This window comes from Biomphalaria glabrata, chromosome 18, assembly GCF_947242115.1.
Source record: "Biomphalaria glabrata chromosome 18, xgBioGlab47.1, whole genome shotgun sequence".
Classification (NCBI taxonomy): Eukaryota; Metazoa; Mollusca; class Gastropoda; family Planorbidae; genus Biomphalaria; species Biomphalaria glabrata.
This window is the reverse complement of record NC_074728.1, coordinates 16,284,092-16,310,821: the sequence shown is the minus strand read 5'-3', so window position 1 is coordinate 16,310,821 and position 26,730 is coordinate 16,284,092.

Sequence of the window (26,730 nt, the reverse complement as noted above, 5' to 3'; positions counted from 1 at the left end):
GCGAGAGGGTCTAAGTTAGTAAGAATAGCACATTAGGTTTTTGAAATAAAACGTTTTAATAGCAAGATAATGCACTGTAAATACCTTAGAATATGCATTTTGTTGGCTTTCAATACCAGAAATAGTGCTCGGCGGCGGGGGAGTGCTGCGAACTCCCCCAGACCCCCTTGCTAGCAAGGGCGGGGAGTCTACAATAAACGTCTTCCGAAAGGGTCAGAATGTAATAATATATAAAATAATTTTCCTTGGGGGGGGGGGGTGTCGGGGGGGGGGGAATCCCCCCTCCCCCCAAAACCCTCCCCGAAAAAAAGTCCTGGCTACGCTCACGGGCCGTACCCCCCCCCCTTTTATATTTTTATTTTTTTTGGCACTTTAAATAAAACTGTCCGCATCTCAACAACCCCATTTGGCCAGTGTATTTTAGTAGGCCTATATGCTTAATCAAGTTTTAAAACGTATTTTAGCATCGAGGTTACAAATCCTGTTTCAACTTTTATGTAGGTCGAATCACTAATTTTAAAATTTAAAAAAAAACACTAATTAATATATATATATATATGCGATTAGAACTCCTGACCTTCTGATGTAGAGTCTGACATTCTACCAACTGAGCTAACCGGGTGTTATAAAAATCTGTGGAAATTACGCTCAGAATCTAAACGAAAAAATAAAGTTGTAATTTTAAAATATGGCGGATTAACTTAAAATGGTCCAGTTGAAATTGCGAAGAAAGATTCGTTTTCGGTTAATTGAACCGCTGCGGTTTCGATCGTGAAAGGTAATTAGTTATAAGCACACAGACAGAAGACAATGATTACATGTTCGTGTTTTGTTTTTTATTCCACGGCAACTGGGAGAATTAGTGGTAGGCCTATGTCAGTAAATCAGATTTGGTTACGCGAACTGTCACAGCACCCCCTAAGACGAAAGTCAATGAAAAGATGACGATGATACATCATGAACTTTACTATGAATGGACTTGTTTCCATTTTATACAATAGTTAATAATATTGTTTAATTAGTGAGAAACAAACTCTTGTAAAAATTGCCTGGGCGTAGCCAGGGAGGGGGAGTTTTTCGAGATTCAAACCCAAAGCATCGAGCATAACCATGGACTGAACCCTTTTTTTTTGTCATTGATGACATAAGTGAGTAGACTCTCAGTAGACATGATCTGTTTTTGTCATTGAGGACATAAGTGAGTAGACTCTCAGTAGACATGATCTGTTTTTGTCATTGAGGACATAAGTGAGTAGACTCTCAGTAGACATGATCTGTTTTTGTCATTGAGGACATAAGTGAGTAGACTCTCAGTAGACATGATCTGTTTTTGTCATTGAGGACATAAGTGAGTAGACTCTCAGTAGACATGATCTGTTTTTGTCATTGAGGACATAAGTGAGTAGACTCTCAATAGACATGATCTGTTTTTGTCATTGAGGACATAAGTGAGTAGACTCTCAGTAGACATGATCTGTTTTTGAGCGATGTCTGTTGTTTTTTTTTTGTTCAAGGAAATATAGGCCTACAGAGTCTATGTTTTTCTGGGGTTTATATGGCCTACTTGACTTTGATTTTTTTTTTCTTTGCAAAGCACATGGGCATGTTGTATACTTTGAACAATTCTGGAATGCATTTGTATGCTATTTATTTATTCCCCTAGATAGTGATTTTTTCTGTAGGGCATGGACAAGGTCAGTGTTCTTTCTTTTTCTGTCTAGAGAGCACTGGCACTGGTCTGCACTTATATGGAAGGCATAGATATATGTTTGGTATTTCTCTGCAGGACATTCACATGATCTGTGTTTCACTGCAGGACATTATTCACATAATCACTATTTCTCTACAGGACATAGAAAGGTTTTGTGTTCTTATGAAAATCTTGTTTGTGCTTTTTTTCATTTACAAACATCAACTAGATATAATAGAAAGAACAAGATTACATAGAGAGTTTGTGTTATCACAAACTCAGAGGCGGCCCTAATAATAGAAAGAAAAAAAAATGGAATGAACTGAGTTGACCGTCGTTCATATTGAGCAGACGATGCCACAATAATTGCAATACAACATTTACAGACTTCTGGCTCTACAGCTTTGGCTTGCCAGCTAGTAGATTGATTTATTGAGAAGTTAATTTGTAGGTGAACGACGGTACAGTAAACATTATTAATTTCAATTAAATTTAAACAAATACACTTACACTTAGAACAATTTGTTAATTTGAACTACAAATATTGAAGTTCGTCCCCTTTTTTTTTTCTCTTCTGCACCAATGAATGTAAAAAATAATGGGATGCGGAAGTTGCATTTCCGGAATATTCTAGAATTGAAAATGTTATTGAAGGAAGTCCTTTGCACGAGCCTAAGGAAACACTAGAGTTATAACAAGAGTACAATCTGCCACTGCGGCCAATAGAGTCACAGAATACTTGATCAAACAATGGCTTTTGTCTTTAGCAGGCGGAAGCGGAAGTGTTGCATCATCAAGGCATCGTCTCGTCAAGCCATGGCGGAAACTAAATGATGTTACTCCAGACGTTAGAACAAATCTAGGAGCTGGAACAGAGATATGCAAGACATTGCTCGGAATACAATTAGTGACTGGGTGTATATAAATAATTAGTCTAGATGTGTGTGTGTGAAGGGAAGAACAATTCAGAGAGAATTGCATGAAAATACAAAGTGTTCTCCCCACCAAATTGAAATAAGAGAGAGAGATAGAGAATTAGAGAGGAGAGAAAGACAATGAGAGAGGGACAGAGAACGAGAAGGAGAGAGAGAGAAAAGAAAGATTGAGAGAATGAGAGAGAGGGGGAGAACGAGAGAGAGAGTTAAAAGAAATGATCCTAAACGTTCGCCCAATTGACTATACTAGTGCTGTAAGTCTAAATATAGAACCAACAATATCTTAAGTAAAAAAAGGGGGTGGGGGTATAAAGTCATTATCTCAATCAACTTTGCATAAAACTGTAATTTTTACAATATGTTGATTTAATGTGCAGATTAAGAAAACAATGTGAAGTCAGATTTAAATCTGTTTTCAAATACACAAATCTATTCTAAACTGGATGGCTATACGGCCTTGTGCTATGCAGCTATGGGCACTATGATTCCGAGTTCGAATCCACAACCGTCTTACAGAAAATTTGACGACTAGCGCCGACAAAATTGCGGGAAATTTCCCGACGAAATAGCGCAAGACAAAATAGCGCGGATTTCTATATGATGTGTATAAAATATTAATATTAAAAGTACCGGATTTCAGTAAGAGAAGGTCCTGGGCAGCATTATTTTTTGTTGCGGCATCTTTCTTCTTTTATATTATTAGATCTAAAAGTATGCCAGTATCAGCAGCTGTTTGTATGACTATTGCATGGGCGTAGCCAGGATTTTTTTTCGGGGAGGGTTTTGGGGGGGGTTCCCCCTGACACCCCCCCCCCCCCCCCGCGGAAAAAAATTTTATATATATATATATATATATATATATATATATATATATATATATATATATATGTGTGTGTGTGTGTGTGTGTGTGTGTGTGTGTGTGTACATAATTAATCTTTATTACATTCTGACCCTTTCGGAAGACGTTTATTGTTTATTTTAGACTCCCTGCTAGCAAGGGGGTCTGGGGGAGTTCGCAGCGCTCCCACAGCGCGGGGCGAAGCCCCGCCGCCGAGCACTATTTCTGGTATTGAAAGGCAACAAAATGCATATTCTGAGGTATCTACAGTGCATTATCTTGCTATTAAAAAGTTTTATTTCAAAAACCTAATGTGCTATTCTTACTGACTTAGACCCTCTCGAGCCGTTCGGCGCATTTTCCGGCAAGCTGTTTCCGCAACTCTTATTTTGCGTAATTCATTTTGTGTGAGAACATGTCCCACAAAACCTCATGCGACGCTCTGTCACAACCTTACTAAAAATTCGACTCACAGTTCGGCATATGATTTCTTTGATTTAGACCCGATCTCTATGACTGACTCCTAAAATCTGTCTTAGTCATCTTTGTTGAGACACATTTAATGATTTTCAATTTCGGCAGAAGACTATTCACACTTTATTAATGGAGCCCAAGCCACTGGTAGAAATTTGTAACCTTTCTTGACTACGCTCTTGGAATTACATGCCTGTATTTCGCTTAAGATTTTATATCGAAAAGGAAAGTTTTTTCGTCAAATCATCTGTTGAGGGGTTTTAAACTAAGAAATCTCTGGAGTTTTTTTGTTTTGTTTTTAATTCAAAACCCCATTTAGCTACGATCATAGAATTTGGTGACTGTAGTTTGCTTTAAAATAATATTGAAGAGAGAGGTTTTCAACTCTAAACGCTCTGTAAGGGAATTTTAAACTCAAAACCATCTGGAGGGGTTTTAAACTTTAAAGAAAAAGCCATCTGGAGAAGGGGGACTTAAACTCAAAACCCCTTTGGCTACGCTCATAGATTTTATAGTGTGTAATTTGCTTTTTTTTTATATTGAAGAGGTACTTTTTAGCTTCAAACCCTAACTGGAGGGGAGGGGGGTTTAAACTCAAAACCCCTTTGGCTACGCTCATAGAATTTTGAGTGTGTAATTTTCTTTTTTTATATTGAAGATGGGGTTTATCGTAAATTTTGGAGGGGGTTTTAAAATCAAAATCTTCCTCAACTGTGCTGTTGGAATTTGTTGTTTGCATTTTTTTTTTGTTTTGTTTTATAGAAGAGGGGGATTTAACTGCAAAAAACCTCAGGTAGGGGGTTTAAAATTCAAAACCCCCTGTAGGGGGTTTTAAACTCAAAGCCCCCTGGTAGAGGGATTTGTATCTCAAAACCCCCTGATAGGTGTTTTTTAAATCTCAAAACCCCCTGGTAGGGGGATTTAAATTCAAAACCCCCTGGTAGAGGGTTTTTAACTCAAAACTGCCTCGGCTGTGCTGTGGTAAGTGATAATTTAGTATTAAAATCTCAACTAAAATAAACAAAATGAAAGCAAAAATCAGTCCCTTAATTCCGTTCCCCCCCCTGCGGGGGGGGATTTCATTTCGGGGGGGGGGGTTTGAACCCCAAGAACCCCCCCCTGGCTACGCCCATGGACTATTGAGTGGACAACACCGAGGGACTCCAAGATTTCCGAAAGGTTATGGACCTACAGAGCAATCTACCACGAAAACAAAAATTGTGTAGGGATGGCGTCATGAATTTCAGCTGCCTGTTGACGGTCATCCCTACAATGTCTTCAATTTAATCTCTCACTTCCTCATAGAACACTGAGAACAAGATTCTGAGGTACAATGCTGGAGAACGAAGTAAAGCTGCAAGCAAGACAAAGTACCTCCAACTTAACGACGTCTTGAAGCTATATTGCCAATGTACGGAAACAATCACTGATGGAATCTCTACCTGACATTGCAATGATTGCATACGATTTAACTTTGTAAAAGTTTTGTGTGTGTAAATCTGGAATGTGAATAAACGACATATTTTGATGTTTAGTTACTCCCGAAGGAACATTAGAAACTTACAATCAAGACAATCATTGGAAAGGTTTTTGTATTTCTCGTTCCCCCCTTTTTTTATAAGTTTGTGACAGTGATCTTGAAACACCTACACATACATAGACACTATTGAACATTTCATCTAGTTCTAGATAATGCCAACGTCTAAACGGTCAATCTCTATTGGAGCATTGTATTTTTATTGGCAATACAATTCGAACATTTCCAAGTTGTGACGTGGAAGCATGTTAGACACACGACACGTCTGTCGGATACACAGTGAGACTTGAGCAGCTTCTTACAGCTGTCAAACAACGGAAACAATATTTCAGTTTGGTTTTTCTGGGTTTCTAACTGAACTTTGTATCGAATGATTTAAAAACAAAATGAACTAACAATCTTTATTCATGTGGAAGTCGGGGATTAATGTCACATGCGCAAGTCGTTACGATGCTCCACATACGTAATTTTATGCGCAACGAGGAATGCGAAACTATAGTTAAGATGCGAACTGAAAGATAGGTAAAAGTGATAAAATAAAGTCGTTTTCTATTTTGTGTTCCTCACCTAAATGTTCATTGTTGTGTGGTTTGTTAAAAGTCTATTTAAACACTTAAAATATTGAAAGAATTGTTCAACTTTAAACAGATTCACGCTTCTTTACATTAATTAGACATTGAAATAAGCTCTTTTTCTCAACGCTCTACCTAATAACAATTGATTCTGTCATGGGCGTACCCAGGGGGGGGGACCCCCCCCCCCCCCCCGAAAAAATCTTGGCTACGCCCATGGATTCTGTTTAATGTTCTGATAAGACATGACTTTCAATACCACATCATAAAATGTCTACAAGATAAAAAAATTACTATACGACCTGAAGTTAACTTTTTGTGTATTGAAGCTGACTGCATATCAAAGGCGATCCCTTTTGGCCTGTCAAAATGTGGACCGTGTAACAGGGTTCCCCACCCCTTAAGCTGTATAAAGAAAAACTCAGGCGTTATGTTGCCCTCACTGGCATAGAGCAAATCAGATGGCAGTAACTGGCGTCTGAAAGAGACAGCTGGAGAGCTATCACAAAGGTAGCGGGACACACATTTAAGGCCCAAAGAAAAGTCCTTAGGGAACGCTCGGCTGTTACGTAATCACCTTTTTACTCCCTCCTCTCCCCTTGTAACAAATTGTAACAAAACTCAATACCCCCACCACACACACACACACACTATTGTAACATAACAAGAAAATAATCGAATTTTACATAAGATCTTTTTTTTTAAATTAAGTATTATTTTCCTATATTACATTTTCCATCACGGTATCGATAGAACTGATATGAAAAGTATCGATTTCTTTTCGCGCTTCGATCTCAGTATCTAACTTTTCAGACGACCATACATTCTCCCTCATTGCCATCAGAAACGAGGATTTCATTCGCGTCTATACATTCTCCCTCATTGCCATCAGAAACGAGGATTTCATTCGCGTCTATACATTCTCCCTCATTGCCATCAGAAACGAGGATTTCATTCGCGTCTATACATTCTCCCTCATTGCCATCAGAAACGAGGATTTCATTCGCGTCTATACATTCTCCCTCATTGCCATCAGAAACGAGGATTTCATTCGCGTCTATACATTCTCCCTCATTGCCATCAGAAACGAGGATTTCATTCGCGTCTATACATTCTCCCTCATTGCCATCAGAAACGAGGATTTCATTCGCGTCTATACATTCTCCCTCATTGCCATCAGAAACGAGGATTTCATTCGCGTCTATACATTCTCCCTCATTGCCATCAGAAACGAGGATTTCATTCGCGTCTATACATTCTCCCTCATTGCCATCAGAAACGAGGATTTCATTCGCGTCTATACATTCTCCCTCATTGCCATCAGAAACGAGGATTTCATTCGCGTCTATACATTCTCCCTCATTGCCATCAGAAACGAGGATTTCATTCGCGTCTATACATTCTCCCTCATTGCCATCAGAAACGAGGATTTCATTCGCGTCTATACATTCTCCCTCATTGCCATCAGAAACGAGGATTTCATTCGCGTCTATACATTCTCCCTCATTGCCATCAGAAACGAGGATTTCATTCGCGTCTATACATTCTCCCTCATTGCCATCAGAAACGAGGATTTCATTCGCGTCTATACATTCTCCCTCATTGCCATCAGAAACGAGGATTTCATTCGCGTCTATACATTCTCCCTCATTGCCATCAGAAACGAGGATTTCATTCGCGTCTATACATTCTCCCTCATTGCCATCAGAAACGAGGATTTCATTCGCGTCTATACATTCTCCCTCATTGCCATCAGAAACGAGGATTTCATTCGCGTCTATACATTCTCCCTCATTGCCATCAGAAACGAGGATTTCATTCGCGTCTATACATTCTCCCTCATTGCCATCAGAAACGAGGATTTCATTCGCGTCTATACATTCTCCCTCATTGCCATCAGAAACGAGGATTTCATTCGCGTCTATACATTCTCCCTCATTGCCATCAGAAACGAGGATTTCATTCGCGTCTATACATTCTCCCTCATTGCCATCAGAAACGAGGATTTCATTCGCGTCTATACATTCTCCCTCATTGCCATCAGAAACGAGGATTTCATTCGCGTCTATACATTCTCCCTCATTGCCATCAGAAACGAGGATTTCATTCGCGTCTATACATTCTCCCTCATTGCCATCAGAAACGAGGATTTCATTCGCGTCTATACATTCTCCCTCATTGCCATCAGAAACGAGGATTTCATTCGCGTCTATACATTCTCCCTCATTGCCATCAGAAACGAGGATTTCATTCGCGTCTATACATTCTCCCTCATTGCCATCAGAAACGAGGATTTCATTCGCGTCTATACATTCTCCCTCATTGCCATCAGAAACGAGGATTTCATTCGCGTCTATACATTCTCCCTCATTGCCATCAGAAACGAGGATTTCATTCGCGTCTATACATTCTCCCTCATTGCCATCAGAAACGAGGATTTCATTCGCGTCTATACATTCTCCCTCATTGCCATCAGAAACGAGGATTTCATTCGCGTCTATACATTCTCCCTCATTGCCATCAGAAACGAGGATTTCATTCGCGTCTATACATTCTCCCTCATTGCCATCAGAAACGAGGATTTCATTCGCGTCTATACATTCTCCCTCATTGCCATCAGAAACGAGGATTTCATTCGCGTCTATACATTCTCCCTCATTGCCATCAGAAACGAGGATTTCATTCGCGTCTATACATTCTCCCTCATTGCCATCAGAAACGAGGATTTCATTCGCGTCTATACATTCTCCCTCATTGCCATCAGAAACGAGGATTTCATTCGCGTCTATACATTCTCCCTCATTGCCATCAGAAACGAGGATTTCATTCGCGTCTATACATTCTCCCTCATTGCCATCAGAAACGAGGATTTCATTCGCGTCTATACATTCTCCCTCATTGCCATCAGAAACGAGGATTTCATTCGCGTCTATACATTCTCCCTCATTGCCATCAGAAACGAGGATTTCATTCGCGTCTATACATTCTCCCTCATTGCCATCAGAAACGAGGATTTCATTCGCGTCTATACATTCTCCCTCATTGCCATCAGAAACGAGGATTTCATTCGCGTCTATACATTCTCCCTCATTGCCATCAGAAACGAGGATTTCATTCGCGTCTATACATTCTCCCTCATTGCCATCAGAAACGAGGATTTCATTCGCGTCTATACATTCTCCCTCATTGCCATCAGAAACGAGGATTTCATTCGCGTCTATACATTCTCCCTCATTGCCATCAGAAACGAGGATTTCATTCGCGTCTATACATTCTCCCTCATTGCCATCAGAAACGAGGATTTCATTCGCGTCTATACATTCTCCCTCATTGCCATCAGAAACGAGGATTTCATTCGCGTCTATACATTCTCCCTCATTGCCATCAGAAACGAGGATTTCATTCGCGTCTATACATTCTCCCTCATTGCCATCAGAAACGAGGATTTCATTCGCGTCTATACATTCTCCCTCATTGCCATCAGAAACGAGGATTTCATTCGCGTCTATACATTCTCCCTCATTGCCATCAGAAACGAGGATTTCATTCGCGTCTATACATTCTCCCTCATTGCCATCAGAAACGAGGATTTCATTCGCGTCTATACATTCTCCCTCATTGCCATCAGAAACGAGGATTTCATTCGCGTCTATACATTCTCCCTCATTGCCATCAGAAACGAGGATTTCATTCGCGTCTATACATTCTCCCTCATTGCCATCAGAAACGAGGATTTCATTCGCGTCTATACATTCTCCCTCATTGCCATCAGAAACGAGGATTTCATTCGCGTCTATACATTCTCCCTCATTGCCATCAGAAACGAGGATTTCATTCGCGTCTATACATTCTCCCTCATTGCCATCAGAAACGAGGATTTCATTCGCGTCTATACATTCTCCCTCATTGCCATCAGAAACGAGGATTTCATTCGCGTCTATACATTCTCCCTCATTGCCATCAGAAACGAGGATTTCATTCGCGTCTATACATTCTCCCTCATTGCCATCAGAAACGAGGATTTCATTCGCGTCTATACATTCTCCCTCATTGCCATCAGAAACGAGGATTTCATTCGCGTCTATACATTCTCCCTCATTGCCATCAGAAACGAGGATTTCATTCGCGTCTATACATTCTCCCTCATTGCCATCAGAAACGAGGATTTCATTCGCGTCTATACATTCTCCCTCATTGCCATCAGAAACGAGGATTTCATTCGCGTCTATACATTCTCCCTCATTGCCATCAGAAACGAGGATTTCATTCGCGTCTATACATTCTCCCTCATTGCCATCAGAAACGAGGATTTCATTCGCGTCTATACATTCTCCCTCATTGCCATCAGAAACGAGGATTTCATTCGCGTCTATACATTCTCCCTCATTGCCATCAGAAACGAGGATTTCATTCGCGTCTATACATTCTCCCTCATTGCCATCAGAAACGAGGATTTCATTCGCGTCTATACATTCTCCCTCATTGCCATCAGAAACGAGGATTTCATTCGCGTCTATACATTCTCCCTCATTGCCATCAGAAACGAGGATTTCATTCGCGTCTATACATTCTCCCTCATTGCCATCAGAAACGAGGATTTCATTCGCGTCTATACATTCTCCCTCATTGCCATCAGAAACGAGGATTTCATTCGCGTCTATACATTCTCCCTCATTGCCATCAGAAACGAGGATTTCATTCGCGTCTATACATTCTCCCTCATTGCCATCAGAAACGAGGATTTCATTCGCGTCTATACATTCTCCCTCATTGCCATCAGAAACGAGGATTTCATTCGCGTCTATACATTCTCCCTCATTGCCATCAGAAACGAGGATTTCATTCGCGTCTATACATTCTCCCTCATTGCCATCAGAAACGAGGATTTCATTCGCGTCTATACATTCTCCCTCATTGCCATCAGAAACGAGGATTTCATTCGCGTCTATACATTCTCCCTCATTGCCATCAGAAACGAGGATTTCATTCGCGTCTATACATTCTCCCTCATTGCCATCAGAAACGAGGATTTCATTCGCGTCTATACATTCTCCCTCATTGCCATCAGAAACGAGGATTTCATTCGCGTCTATACATTCTCCCTCATTGCCATCAGAAACGAGGATTTCATTCGCGTCTATACATTCTCCCTCATTGCCATCAGAAACGAGGATTTCATTCGCGTCTATACATTCTCCCTCATTGCCATCAGAAACGAGGATTTCATTCGCGTCTATACATTCTCCCTCATTGCCATCAGAAACGAGGATTTCATTCGCGTCTATACATTCTCCCTCATTGCCATCAGAAACGAGGATTTCATTCGCGTCTATACATTCTCCCTCATTGCCATCAGAAACGAGGATTTCATTCGCGTCTATACATTCTCCCTCATTGCCATCAGAAACGAGGATTTCATTCGCGTCTATACATTCTCCCTCATTGCCATCAGAAACGAGGATTTCATTCGCGTCTATACATTCTCCCTCATTGCCATCAGAAACGAGGATTTCATTCGCGTCTATACATTCTCCCTCATTGCCATCAGAAACGAGGATTTCATTCGCGTCTATACATTCTCCCTCATTGCCATCAGAAACGAGGATTTCATTCGCGTCTATACATTCTCCCTCATTGCCATCAGAAACGAGGATTTCATTCGCGTCTATACATTCTCCCTCATTGCCATCAGAAACGAGGATTTCATTCGCGTCTATACATTCTCCCTCATTGCCATCAGAAACGAGGATTTCATTCGCGTCTATACATTCTCCCTCATTGCCATCAGAAACGAGGATTTCATTCGCGTCTATACATTCTCCCTCATTGCCATCAGAAACGAGGATTTCATTCGCGTCTATACATTCTCCCTCATTGCCATCAGAAACGAGGATTTCATTCGCGTCTATACATTCTCCCTCATTGCCATCAGAAACGAGGATTTCATTCGCGTCTATACATTCTCCCTCATTGCCATCAGAAACGAGGATTTCATTCGCGTCTATACATTCTCCCTCATTGCCATCAGAAACGAGGATTTCATTCGCGTCTATACATTCTCCCTCATTGCCATCAGAAACGAGGATTTCATTCGCGTCTATACATTCTCCCTCATTGCCATCAGAAACGAGGATTTCATTCGCGTCTATACATTCTCCCTCATTGCCATCAGAAACGAGGATTTCATTCGCGTCTATACATTCTCCCTCATTGCCATCAGAAACGAGGATTTCATTCGCGTCTATACATTCTCCCTCATTGCCATCAGAAACGAGGATTTCATTCGCGTCTATACATTCTCCCTCATTGCCATCAGAAACGAGGATTTCATTCGCGTCTATACATTCTCCCTCATTGCCATCAGAAACGAGGACTTCATTTCGTCACCTTGTAACCAGTCGCTTTGGTCTCAGCTTATAATTTGTGCACACGCCCATGCAAGCTTTGTTTGTGTGATTTCATCAAAAGCATATGTTTCCATCTTGACAGATTCGTGATTCTATCTTTTCTTTCAAACTAGGGCTAAATTGATAGTAACCTGCAGGTTTTTGTAATCTAGTTGTAGAAACATTGGAAGAGGCTTTAAAAACTTCATTTTTGGACTAATCCTTTTGAAACATTTGTCAGCCTTTGTTATAATTCCTCCTCAAAACAAATAGGAGGGAGAATCAATCAGGAAATTTTAGAAGGTAGCTGCTTTCATTCGCCAAACATACATTTCAATCTGTGCATTGGACAAGTAATTTAAAAAAAAAAACGTGGTAAGGAGACCCCTACACCTGTAATTTCATTAGAATATTTTTTAAGTAACAAATTTTCAGACCCCCCCCCCCCCATTTCACTTTGTAACAAATCGTAACAAATTTGTATACCCCGTCTCCTCTCCCGCGAATGTCGGACCCGCAAAAGTCAAGGGATTGTCGTCAAGCTGTCTTGGATAGGCCACAGAAGACTCCAGATTGCCGGAGTGAAAAGACGTGTTATTGTAGTGAGTTTGATTTGGTTAAAAATACAATTTTATATTATAACTAAAGTCTATTACATTTATTTTATTTTAACTCAGCTTGAATCTGTGTATATTGTAATAAAAGTTTGATATAGTATTGTTCACAAAAACGTTATTCAAATTATTTCAAGTTTTTACAAGTTAAGATATCATATGTCTACAGCGGTTTATTTTTTTTTTTTTACCAGCAGTGCAATGTTAAAAGTCAACGACCGTCTAGAAAACTTGTCCTCTGGCTGGTAAATATTGCAATCTTAATTTCCTTTTTCTTTTTAACCATATAAAGTTTGCATTATTCATGCTTCCTACTTGTAGACTTTTTCTAGACAATAACAAGTAGATACATGAATACCAGAGGGATAATGTGCAAGTCCAAGACCCAACGCTTTGCGACCAAGAAAATAAATACATTGTGGAGATTAGTCAGATGACGTTAGGAGCTTTGGCAAATGACCACGTGATTTGTCTCAACCAAAAAAAAAAAAGGGCAGGTAATCCCAACATTATTGACATTTGTCGTCTTTCCTTGCCTTGACCGAGGTAATGACATGTGATGACGTGATGGCAAGGGAAAAGAAAATCTTGTTGTTTTTTTTTAGCCATGCCGTTCTTGGGAGGTGTTCACCCCCGTTGTTTATATGCAGCTATGGGATTAGCTACTCTGTTGATGGGAAGGCTTAACTCTGGACGAGAGTCTCATTCACAATAAATCCACATCTTATCTTGCCTTTGCCTCTCTCTCTCTCTCTCTCTCTCTCTCTCTCTCTTGCACACACTCATACAAAGACAATCAAACACACACATCAAACTTTATCGCCATGTTTACTTTCTGATCAATGTTTCTTATCTGTACCCAGATACTGATTCAGAAAGAATGTGGAGACTTTTGCAAGGCGACGCTATTGTCTATCAACATTTTCAACGTTTATCCAACTGAGCTCCCCTGTCTTGGTTGATACATTGAACTACACACGCGATAATTATGCCTCGCACATTATTCTTATGATTTCTGGCACTTTCAGGCCGGGGTATATTCCAGGCCTAAACATGGCGCCAACGCCTGTGGAAATATCCGGCTATGTTAACTGCAATACAACACTGCATCCAATGGGCTACCATAGAACTTTCTAATGAACAGGCATTTGCAAGTGCATAAGAATGTTACAAAGGCTCCGCTAACTCTTCGCATCCGCTGTTCCTTAGCGGGTGATGATGGCCCTTCCATGGATAGTGGCGGTACATTTTAGGAACACGCAGGAAACACCTTCGGCCTCGTATAGGAGGAGGAACCCATAGCGCTCTCTCTTACTACAAAGGATGTGATTAAATGATCAAATATTTGCTGGGGCACTTCCTGTGAGAGGGATCGGCCTAGAGACTCTTATTCCTAGCCTTTGAGTGAACTCCTTCCTTTTGGTCAAAGGGACATAAATGGGCACAAGCTCGACCCTAATCGAACACTCAGTTAGCCACTTCCGGGATCAAAATTAGTCAAAGGGAAACGTCTTTTATTATAGTCCTATGAAGAATGTCACCATGACCTTGCTGGTACTGCACTGTCACAAGAATCTTCTGAGGTGTATTCAGTTGCGCGAAGTCTTTCGGGGCCGAATTTAACCTCTACGCAACACAAGCTATAGCCTAAAGCCATCATGAAATATTTTGCAATGACATATAATATCTAAACTTATAAAGGGACCCATATCTCAAATAGATTAGGGCCTTTTGATGTCAAAGTACGCCACTTGTCTTAAGAGATCTGAACGCACTTCTTCTTCGGGTCTTCGGTTAATATCGCAGTGTCATTGACGCCCAAAATTAATCTTTCGCCTAAAGTGTGCGTTTTTCCAGATTTTGCTTTAAGAAGCGATATTGTAAGAGGATTGCAAACTTCTCTTTATGATGTTAAAGTGAACACTTTTGTCCATCTGAAGCATGTCTGTTCAAGATAGATATTGTCTAGTCCAAATTTAATGTTAGAGGATAATATTTCAAGTTATATCGGTTAAACTAGAGTTTTTTTTGTTTTTTTTTTTTGTTTTTTGTTGGTGCGGCTAATTAGCTATTAATTTTTTCCCAAAGATATAACGTATATCAACTTTCAAATAAAGTGTTTCATAACTTACTTTAAAATGTTAGAAAAGTGGGTCAGTTTCAATTTTTAAAATTCGATTGCGCTTTCTATTGAAAATTAATTCGTAAAAAATCTTGAATTGAATAAAAATATTGACTTTTAAACGACTGAAAACGAACATTTTGAATGAGTAAAAAAGTGTTGTTTTTTTTTTATTGGTGGTACCTTTCAATTATTGTAGGAAAGTTTACATCGCAACAAATCTAACAGAATGATATGAAACGTTTCCATAAGAAGCTCTCTAATGTTTAACACATACAAATTATCATGTGATGTTGTGTATGTTTCTAATTATAGACTTTATAATCTTCCTAAAATAAAATCGACACTCATGTAAAGGATGTGCTACAATCAACAAGAAGAACAAACTATTAATATCTCTTATTTAGAATTTTTTTTTTTTTTGGAGGGAATGATTATTTTTGGGGATGGGGGGGAGGTTGACACCATGAGCTGACCGCATTGACTGACATCGACCCTAGTGACACCACGAGTTTCCAGAACTAAATTTCAACATAGAACTTGAGGTCAGGCTGAGTTGAGCCCTAGCGCTGAATTCCATTTCCCAATATATGTCCAAACAGAGCAGAGAGTTCATGTTTTTAATTTTTAAAAACTAGAGTAACAATTAAAATGCGATATTTGAAGTTCCATACTCAAAATGATAAAAAAATAATAATTTCTAGAACATTTAGTCTTCTTGTGCAATTCTAAAGAGGCCCCTCAACCAAACTACAGAAATATATATTGCTGATTGTGTTTAACTTTGTTAGGACTTTATGTAGTTTTGATTTAAAATAGAAGGCATTTTATTTAGAGAAATGGAAACATGTTTTCCTTCCCCTTTCAAGAAGTCTAAAATAATTGCATTGGGTCAATTTGAAAGTAATCTTGACAGCGGCAGGCTGTATACCTTGTTTAGCGGACCCTCTACACTCAAGTCAGCTACGTCACAGTATGTGTGTCATGTGAAGAAAAGACAAAGAGTTCCGGAAGAAGTATCGATCACTCCAGATCATCTCTCGTACATCTAAGAGTGGACACTCCACATTAAAAATTCAATAGGATTGTCTCCTCATGCTTTTAGCTGCGTCAAAGCTTCTTTATACAGACGGATTGGTTGGCTTTTATTTCTCTCTCTCTCTCTCTCTCTCGCTCTCTCTCTCTCTCTCTGTCTCTCTCTTTCTGTCTCTCTCTGTCACACACACACACACACAATTGTGTGTTTCGTACTCACTCACGCATACAACTTTGATATTATCTAAGGCTAAAATATTATGAAACAAATCTGTACATTGAAAACGTCTTTACTTTAAGTTTTGACTCCATCAATCGTTAGAGTTACATTTCTATGTTCAAAATCCAGGACCTTATAAGAATATTGTAATAATCCAACAGCTCTATAATTTGTTTGCTTATAACCAGAGATAGATGCAAACACATGCTTTTACAAAGCATTTATCAAATCACTCTGTCTGTCTGTCTGTCTGTCAGGCCAAAAGTTTGTATACGTTATTTCTCCCACATCCAATCTCGGACCAAGCAGAAATCTTGCATAATTATTTCTTTTACCTGACAACACAAGAATCAATAAAAAAAAATAATTAAACAATTAGTTAATTAACTATTAGCAATAATCCAAACCATAGAGTAGCTCTAGTCTATAGTGTCATTTAATGGCCTAATCATAGAGTAACTCTTTAGTGTCATCCAATGACATAATCATAGAGTAGCTCTATAGTGTCATCCAATGACATAATCATAGAGTAGCTCTATAGTGTCATCCAGTGGCATAATCATAGAGTAGCTCTATAGTGTCATCCAGTGGCATAATCATAGAGTAGCTCTATAGTGTCATCCAATGACATAATCATAGAGTAGCTCTATAGTGTCATCCAATGACATAATCATAGAGTAGCTCTATAGTGTCATCCAATGACATAATCATATAGTAGCTCTATAGTGTCATCCAATGACATAATCATAGAGTAGCTCTATAGTGTCATCCAGTGACATAATCCTAGAGTAGCTCTACAGTCTATAGTGTCATCCAATGACCTAAACCCAGAGTAGCTCTACAGTCTATAGTGTCATCCAATGACCTAAACCCAGAGTAGCTCTACAGTCTATAGTGTCATCCAATGACCTAAACCCAGAGTAGCTCTACAGTCTATAGTGTCATCCAATGACCTAAACCCAGAGTAGCTCTACAGTCTATAGTGTCATCCAATGACTTAATCATAGAGTAGCTCTACAGTCTATAGTGTCATCCAATGACCTAAACCTAGAGTAGCTCTACAGTCTATAGTGTCATCCAATGACCTAATCCTAGAGTAGTTCGATATTGTCATCCAATGACATAGAGTAGCTCTACAGTCTATAATGTCATCCAATTACTTAATCATAGAGTAGCTCTACAGTCTATAGTGTCATCCAATGACCTAATCCCCGAGTAGCTCTACAGTCTACAGTGTCATCCAATGACATAATCATAGAGTAGTCCTACAATCTATAGTGTCATCCAATGACCTAATCATAGAGTAGCTCAACAGTCTATAGTGTCATACAATGACCTTATCCTAGAGTAGCTATACAGTCTATAGTGTCATCCAATGATCTAATCCCAGAGTAGCTCTACAGTCTACAGTGTCATCCAATGACCTAATCACAGAATAGCTCTATAGTGTCATCCAATGACCTAATCCTAGAGTAGCTCTACAGTGTCATCCAATGACCTAACCATAGAGTAGCTCTATAGTGTCATCCAATGACCTAATCCTAGAGTAGCTCTACAGTCTATAGTGTCATCCAAAGACCTAATCATAGAGTAGCTCTACAGTCTATAGTGACATCCAATGACCTAATCCTAGAGTAGCTCTACAGTCTATAGTGTCATCCAATGACCTAATCCTAGAGTAGCTCTACAGCCTATAGTGTCATCCAATGACCTAATCCTAGAGTAGCTCTACAGTCTATAGTGTCATCCAATGACCTAATCATAGAGTAGCTCTACAGCCTATAGTGTCATCCAATGACCTAATCCTAGAGTAGCTCTACAGTCTATAGTGTCATCCAATGACCCAATCCTAGACCAGCAGAGTATGGGACGAGATATATGATTTACTAACACACAGAGCCCCACAGCTGGTGCATTATGTCACACAGCTGGTGCATCATGTCACGTACGTGAACTCGTGACAAGTACACTTAGTTAGCCAGGCTCTTTCTTCCTTCATTGCACTTCACCTCTCTCACTCAGTCACTTCATCTTTCCATCCATCCGTTCCTAAACTCCTTAGAAACATATTGATTAACTCCTCCTTGACTGACTAGAAACATATCGATTACCTCCCCTCCCCCTATCTTTTTTTCCCAGCGAGTAGAAACATATTGATTTGTCTCCCCCTGTCTCCCTCTTGACAAGAAACACAACCCAGCAATACCTCCCATCGGAAAAGATTTTGTCAAGGCATTATGGACTATGTGGTCAGTTAATACTCTCTCATCAGCTAGTCACTCCAGACACATTGCCTTTTTTCTTTAGACTCCTCCCCCTTTCTAATGCCTGATTTAGTCGAGCACAGGTCACGTGACAGCTGATTTAAGCAAGGAGCGAGAAGTTTACCCAGCATGCTCTACCGGTCAATGGTGTGCTGGATAAAGCTACGTTGTGTGCTATACAGCTAGCCCGGTGTGTTGCTGCCTGGTCCTGTGATATACGCTTAAGACTAACGTCACGATGGCGCAGGTCTCGAACCCTTCCCTCCACAGTCATACAGCAAGTTTGGGCTACACAAGCAGTCTTCATTTGTGAAAGAACGTCCACATCGAGCACGTCCCAGTTCGGTGCTGCATGGAGCTACACTCTTCAGTGGTGTGCATACTGTTAGCATCCCAGTAAGAGACACTCTTGATTAGAATCTTCTGAAATGGCCCACAATGACCTAAACAAAATATCACGATCTCCCTCTAAGCCAACATTGAATATCAAGTCACATTGTGAAGAAACATCTCAACATTCTCTCTCAGCTGATAGTATTAGAGTACTTTTAGAGTCTTCAAATATATATTTTTTTACAAAGCGTATATCAACGCCAGTGGCGTAGCTAGGAATTTGCAATCATTTGGGGGCCCGAGGGCGGCTTGACCTCTTTAGAGGCCCCTTCCAATTGACATTTGACATCATGGCATGAGATAATGGTGTAATATTTAATATTTAATGTAAAAAAAATTCGAACACTCATTTGGGGCCCCCATCAACTCAAATTCTCCCCCCCATCGCTTACCATAGTTACGCCACTGATCAATGCACTCTGTCTGTCTAAATGGTACACATTTTGAGCACATTATTTTTCCCACACCCCTGTCTCAGATCCAATTGAAACTTTCCATTTCATTGTTCCTAAAGAAACATAAATTAATCATAAAATAAACCATTTAAAGAATTAAATAATGGTAATTAGTTAATTTTAATATTGAAAAAGGAAATAAATATTGAAATATTGAGGTATATAGATGCCAATGTGTTGTTCTTCTCCTTAGATTAGTTTTGTTCTTTAAAAATTCCATTATAATGAAATTATAACAGATCAAATTTATTCCTGTTATAATCAGCATTATTAAAGTCTAGCATCTTATAGTTCTCGATATATGCATCCTAGTAGACACTTGGTGTTAAATCGCTCCAGAAATGGAATGCATTCAAAATTTTTCAAAAGTACAGTACTATATTGTAATGCTAAAAAAGTACAGTAGTTTAATAAAATTCTAAAAAATACAGTACTTCAATGTAATACTAAAGTACAGACCACAATGTAATTCTAAAACGTACAGAACTACAATGCAATGCTAAAAAGCACAGAACTATAATGTAATACTAAAAAGTACTGTGCTACAATGTAATACTAAAAAGTACAGTACTACAATGTAATACTAACAAGGTTACTGTGGTGGAATAAGTCCGCCGATCGGTTCGTTTGCACTTCCCGATGGGGACGATGGCCTGCGACTCCTAGGGGTAAAGTCTTAGAGCCACAACGTGGTAAATATTTGGTTGATGTTATATAGGCACATAGACAGGCACAAGCAAAACGCAAAGCTTATTGGTTTTGTGGAAGAACAAGTATTTAATAAAGATAAATTAAGAAGAAATACAATCAGTGAGTGGGGGGGATGTACAGAATGACTTAGGATTTTATGATGACGTTTAAGATAATATCATCACTGGGATGTTGCTCATAAAGATTCGTGTATGGTTTGCTTATTCGGCTGTCTCTCACTTATCTGTTATGCAAGGTTCTCCTTCGGGGTGGGGTAAGTTGAAGCTCCGTTGTGTTGTAGCCAGTTGCTGGTGCCCTGCAGGTAGGCAGGCGCTAGTGTGAGGAATATGAGGATGCCACGCGGTGGGCTTACTCCTGTGGTAGTTGCAGACCGGTCCTGGGACGTCAGCCTGGAATGCCTTCGGTTCGGGTCGAGGGTGATGAGTGACTCACCCTCAACGGGAATGTGTGGAGAGCTGCTGAGGTCTGCCTTCAGGCAACAAAACACGCCAGCCCTGGTGCAGGAGGCTATGAAATGAGACATGAGAGGAGCCTGAATTATTAAACCATACGGGCTGGTTGGCGAGGGGCGCATCCTTGATAGGAGCGTCTCCCTCAGGCTAACTAAGATACTTGTCAACAACATTTTACTAGGTCTAATAATAATTGCTGTACAAATAATACAATAATAATAATACAAATACAAATATAAATGTACAAGGCAGGGGCATAAATGAGGAGGGAAACAGGGGGACCATATTACAGGGTTGTAGCCCCTGTGACCTCATTGACCCACAGGTAAACAAGTCCGCGGTCACTCGTGACCAGGGGACCGTGACAAGAAGAAGGGGGGGGGGGTGCAAAAGGGCACATAACTATGCAGGTCGACAAGCTGAAAATAGTGGGGTAGACACGCGAGACTGATTCTCGGGCCTAAGGATGCATGGTAACAGCACAGTATGTGCATAACCAAAACAAACATAATCATAATGTATATATATGTGCACATATACAGGTACATATGCATAGGTAAGAAAATGATCTAGACGCGAGTAGGTCCAGATGAATATGGATATGAATAAATAACAAATGCATAAATAAACATTAGGATTAACTAAATTGTAAGGTGGATGTCCACCGTTGGGAATACAGTCAACATTGACGAGTTATTAAGGAACACATGTTCATAGAGATTTACAAATATAATATTTGGAAGCAAACAAGTATTAACATGATAATGATACATGAACCTAAATGTTACAGGCGAAGACACACTAAATATAATGATAAAGTTTTTCCAACTCACCCGCTTTGCCTTACACAAGTTCCCAAATGAATCGTTGACTTGAGAGTCTTCTGACTTCTCAGTGATTCTGATCTAGAATGGCATTAACCTGAAACTTTCGTCTCCGGCTTTTATAGGTTACCGAACGGTATGTTAAGAGTAGTGATGATCCAATGGCCAGCGAGTCTTTTGAGTTTAGAATTGTTAAATTGGACCAATCTTTTCATTTGGGGCTCATTCACCTGACTTCTTTAACCCGCGACCCGGGGGGGGGGGGGCGAAGGAGGATGAAAGCGGAACCATACCATAATTATCAGGCTGGACAATCGCTCGACGGTACAGCGGACGGAAACGATTTGAATAGCCCTGGGCGTTAGGATTGTCGACTCAAAGGGGTGTACGTGGACACCAAATTTTAATGTCCCTGGACTTTACGGTTGCGTGCTTTTGTTTCGGCGTTTGGGGCGTAACTTTCAATTTTAATGTTCCTGAACTGAACGGCTGCGTACGTTTGTTTCGGCGTCTGGGTGTAACTTGGGATGTGTGTTTGTGGCCTATAATTTGGGGGTTGGATCTAACCTTGGTGTAATAGATTGTTTGTGTTCTACCCTGGTCAGTTTAGTGTAAAAGGGGCTATACAATGCTAACTAGTGGTTAAGAGGGGGGGGGGTTAGTTCCGCACTGGTCAGTTCTGTATTGAGAAGGGACGCGTTTCGTCACAGTTACAAAGACAGTTTGTGTGGAAACACAAACTCAAAATCGGCCCCCGAAGTGGTCCACCCAGGCATGCTTCAATATTTTCAGAAAGAACATCCAAATGAAATTATATCAAAGACAAATGAGAGATAAGAATTGAGAAAGAAGGTTGACAGATCTTGTGTAGTGCCCCAACGGTCCAGCAGATCAAAGAATAGGTGCAAGAACTAATGTCAGGTACCCATTAGAGCTGGGTGGACTCAGAGGCGCCCAAGGATTCCGAAGTTGAAAATCCCAGTCTTCACCAGGATTCGAACCCGGGACCCCAGGTTCAGAAGCCAAGCGCTTTGCGGATCAGCCATCGCGCCTCTCCTGGCCTAACTGAAGTCTTATAATTTGCGTAGCCATGAGCCACATGGCTCAGAATGCCCATTGGAGTAATTTAGAAGATTACTATTCGTTTTAAATTAGGTCTAACTTATAATGCATAGTAATTAAGCTTTTTTTCTTTAAAAAACGCTTGCATAACTGATTTTAAAAATTAGATTTTTCGCTTTCAGAAAAAAAAATGTAGCCGTTGCATCAGTACTTTGAATGGTCTAAAATATTGTGATGTCAGATTTTCAATATCTTTTCTAGTTTACGATATCTAAACGGGACGGACGGACAGACGGACATACATTTCACACAAAACTAATAGCGTCTTTTCCCCTTTTGGGGGCCGCTAAAAAGTACAGTATGACAATGGAATACTAAAAAGTACAGTACTACAATGGAATACTAAAAAGTCTTTCACAAATATAATGAACATACAAGGCTTGAAAGAATAGAACATTGTGATTAATGTATATTAATAAACATTTGACAATACGTTATAAAGAAACAAAACTTTTGGCTTGAAATGTAAAATGATACGTAGATTCATGTACGGTGGAAATCACTGGATGATTCCCACATCTGCTTATAAGTAAAAGCTTGAGGCGTCCCTTTTGTTGATTCTCTATCATTGTCCTTATTAAAGACCAATATAAAACTGTTCAACTTTTACATAAACATTTTCCTTCAACCCAATTCCTATTAGCTGGTGTATTAGGCACTCGGGAAAAATGATCATCTACGTTCATCAAACATTAATCGATAAAAGAGAGTTGTAACTAGATGGAACAAAAGAGGGAAAGAGAGAGACGGTAAGAAGAGAAAGAGAGAGACGGTAAGAAGAAAAAGAAAGAGACGGTAAGAAGAAAAAGAGAGAGATGGTAAGAAGAGAAAGAGAGAGATGGTAAGAAGAGAAAGAGAAAGACGGTAAGAAGAAAAATAGAGAGATGGTAAGAAGAGAAAGAGAGAGACGGTAAGAAGAGAAAGAGAGAGACGGTAAGAAGAGAAAGAGAGAGACGGTAAGAAGAAAAAGAGAGATGGTAAAAAGAGAAAGATGGTAAGAAGAAAAAGAGAGAGACGGTAAGAAGAAAAAGAGAGAGACGGTAAGAAGAAAAAGAGAGAGATGGTAAGAAGAGAAAGAGAGAGATGGTAAGAAGAGAAATAGAAAGACGGTAAGAAGAAAAATAGAGAGATGGTAAGAAGAGAAAGAGAGAGACGGTAAGAAGAGAAAGAGAGAGACGGTAAGAAGAGAAAGAGAGAGACGGTAAGAAGAAAAAGAGAGAGAGACGGTAAGAAGAAAAATAAGAGATGGTAAGAAGAGAAAGAGAGAGACGGTAAGAAGAGAAAGAGAGAAATGGTAAGAAGAGAAAGAGAGAGATGGTAAGAAGAGAAAGAGAGAGACGGTAAGAAGAGAAAGAGAGAAATGGTAAGAAGAGAAAGAGAGAGACGGTAAGAAGAGAAAGAGAGAAATGGTAAGAAGAGAAAGAGAGAGACGGTAAGAAGAGAAAGAGAGAGACGGTAAGAAGAGAAAGAGAGAAATGGTAAGAAGAGAAAGAGAGAGATGGTAAGAAGAGAAAGAGAGAAACGGTAAGAAGAGAAAGAGAGAAATGGTAAGAAGAGAAAGAGAGAGATGGTAAGAAGAGAAAGAGAGAGACGGTAAGAAGAGAAAGAGAGAAACGGTAAGAAGAGAAAAAGAGAAACGGTAACAAGAGAAAGAGATTTTAAATAAAGAATGTGAAAGAAAATTGACATTAGAGAGTAAAAAAAATATTAAAAGATACGGGAAGAAAAAAAAAGAGAAAATGAAAGGAATAAGGTCTAGATCTAAACATAGACTTAGATAGAAAGAAAACAGGAGAGCCAGAGAGAGAGAGAGAGATCAGAATGTAAACAAAAAAGGGAAAAAAAAGATGTGTGTAGAGCGAGAGAACAGAAATTCAATTGAACATGTATGAAGTGAATAATATAAAAAAAAGAGACAACCCGAAGCTCTAAAAACCAAACATAGATAATAAAGAAAACAACAAACTAGGGGAGACAATCAATTCAAGAGAAACTGAAAAGAATCAACTCTAGAACCAAACTGAATGGACGCAGAGCAATACACTCCTGGCTAAGCACGAAACAATGCAAGAACTTAATCAAAGAAGTTAATGGAATAGATAATGAAGAAGATAACAAAAAAAAAAAAGCAATCTATAATAAAATGTTATGAAAGCAGAAAAGAAAAAAAAAAGAGAGTTCAAATCACGTGGTCATGTGTTACAACGTAACTTCTACAGAAATAAAGGAATAAAGTAGAAATTGCGAAGTTCGACAGGATAGTCTAAACAACAAATCTTCCACTTCGTAGGATCCTGTAAAGATGAAACTATCTCTCCTCGAAGGGTAAACGATCTATTCACAGACTGTGCTAAAACAAGATGCAGAGGTTTCGACATACAACTCCCCAAGGTGGGTCAAGTCTAATTCCTCCAGGTATTTGTGCCAACACATAAGAGACACTTTGAGTGGACCTCATCGGAGCTTCTTTCATTTTTCCAATAAGAACCATCTACTTCTAGAGAATATGTAGGTGAATAAGACTCTGAATGTTTACTAGTTGGAGTTTACTAATGAAGCTGATCATGTAGAAATATAGTTTAAACTAGTGCAGATGTATTGATTCCTCTAGACATTTGATTATAAAACTATATTAATAGATTATCTATCTTGCCAAGTACAGAGTTGCCTACAAGTACGCATTTGCGTATTTTGAACGCCAATGGACACAAAAAATACGCGAGTACGGTTTATCAACTGAAAATACTTTCCCCCTCTAAAAAAAAATTTAAAAAATCTAAAAAAAAACTTTTGCCTCGCGCACTGAAGCGCGAAGATGTAAATATTGACCAGATTTTACTCATCTAAATAAAGCGGAGTTCCTTTCAATGTATCAGTTTATCTGAAGTCTTCAAATGGATTGGGAATTAATTGATTGATTAGTTCTAATTCATCTAGACTGGATGTAGAACTAGAGATATTTTACGACATAAGAAGCACCTAAAATAGAATTTACGTTAAACTAGATTTAGAATTAAAATCTAGATCTAGATTATTCTAGATATAAAATAATCTAGATTTAGATCTATATCTATATAGATCTAAATCATTCTAGTCTAGATCTAGATCTAGATGTGACTAGGTGTGTACTAGACTTAGATTTAGAACTATTCTAGAACATCTAATTATAGATTTAGACTACTGACTTGGTCTAGAAGGCTCCAGATATCTTGTAAAGAGATTTAATGATTTCCTTTCTTACTCTTTATGAAATCTTAAATATAAAAACGGGGCGAAATTGGCTATTCAAACTTTGTAAAGGTCTAGATCTAGTATTTCACATTTACGTTAGAGCCAAAAATTCCGTGGGATTGTTAAAAATACCTTTAAATAGCCCTGTGTACATTGTTAATGAAGCTGCCTACAGATCTAGATCTATTCTAGATCTAGATTCGATTTTTCATAAACCACCAAATTCAGGAGAGAGTTCTTTTGAGATGAAAGTGAGAGGGCAGAGGTTTTAATATAAGAAATATTGTATGATAAAGGGAGACAAACTGATGTTCCCTGACTTGCGGAACGTTTCTTCTGTGGCAGATCGAAAGCTAGTAACTAGCTAAGTTCCATTACTATGAAGGCCATTACTACGAAGGCCTAGATTCAAAGAATGAAACCAGGGGCATCCAAGGCTGAATGTGTTTGCAAAAAAAAAAGCTTGAATTATGTTGACAAAAATTAGTAAATTCTTGATCCCTTGCGCCCTCCTTCAACACATCTGTTTGTTTTATAAAACAACTTCAAGTGTCAGAAACCAGAATAAATAGATTTATCTTTCAACAGCTATTCAGCAGACCGAGCTTTTATATTAGAAACACGTTCAATGACAGGAGTATTTCAATGCAAAAAAAAACTTTAAAATGTTTATTAGTGATTGTAAAGGATGCCAAAGCTTTCATTACTAACTTTACTAAGAAAAAAATCTGAATTCTTTCAAAATGTGATAAAATATTTCCAGTGTCTGGATACCTTGTAAAGAAATTGCCTATAGAATTAGATGTCACTGATCCAAATAAGCAAACCATTACATTTGGTTTAAGTCTAATTTC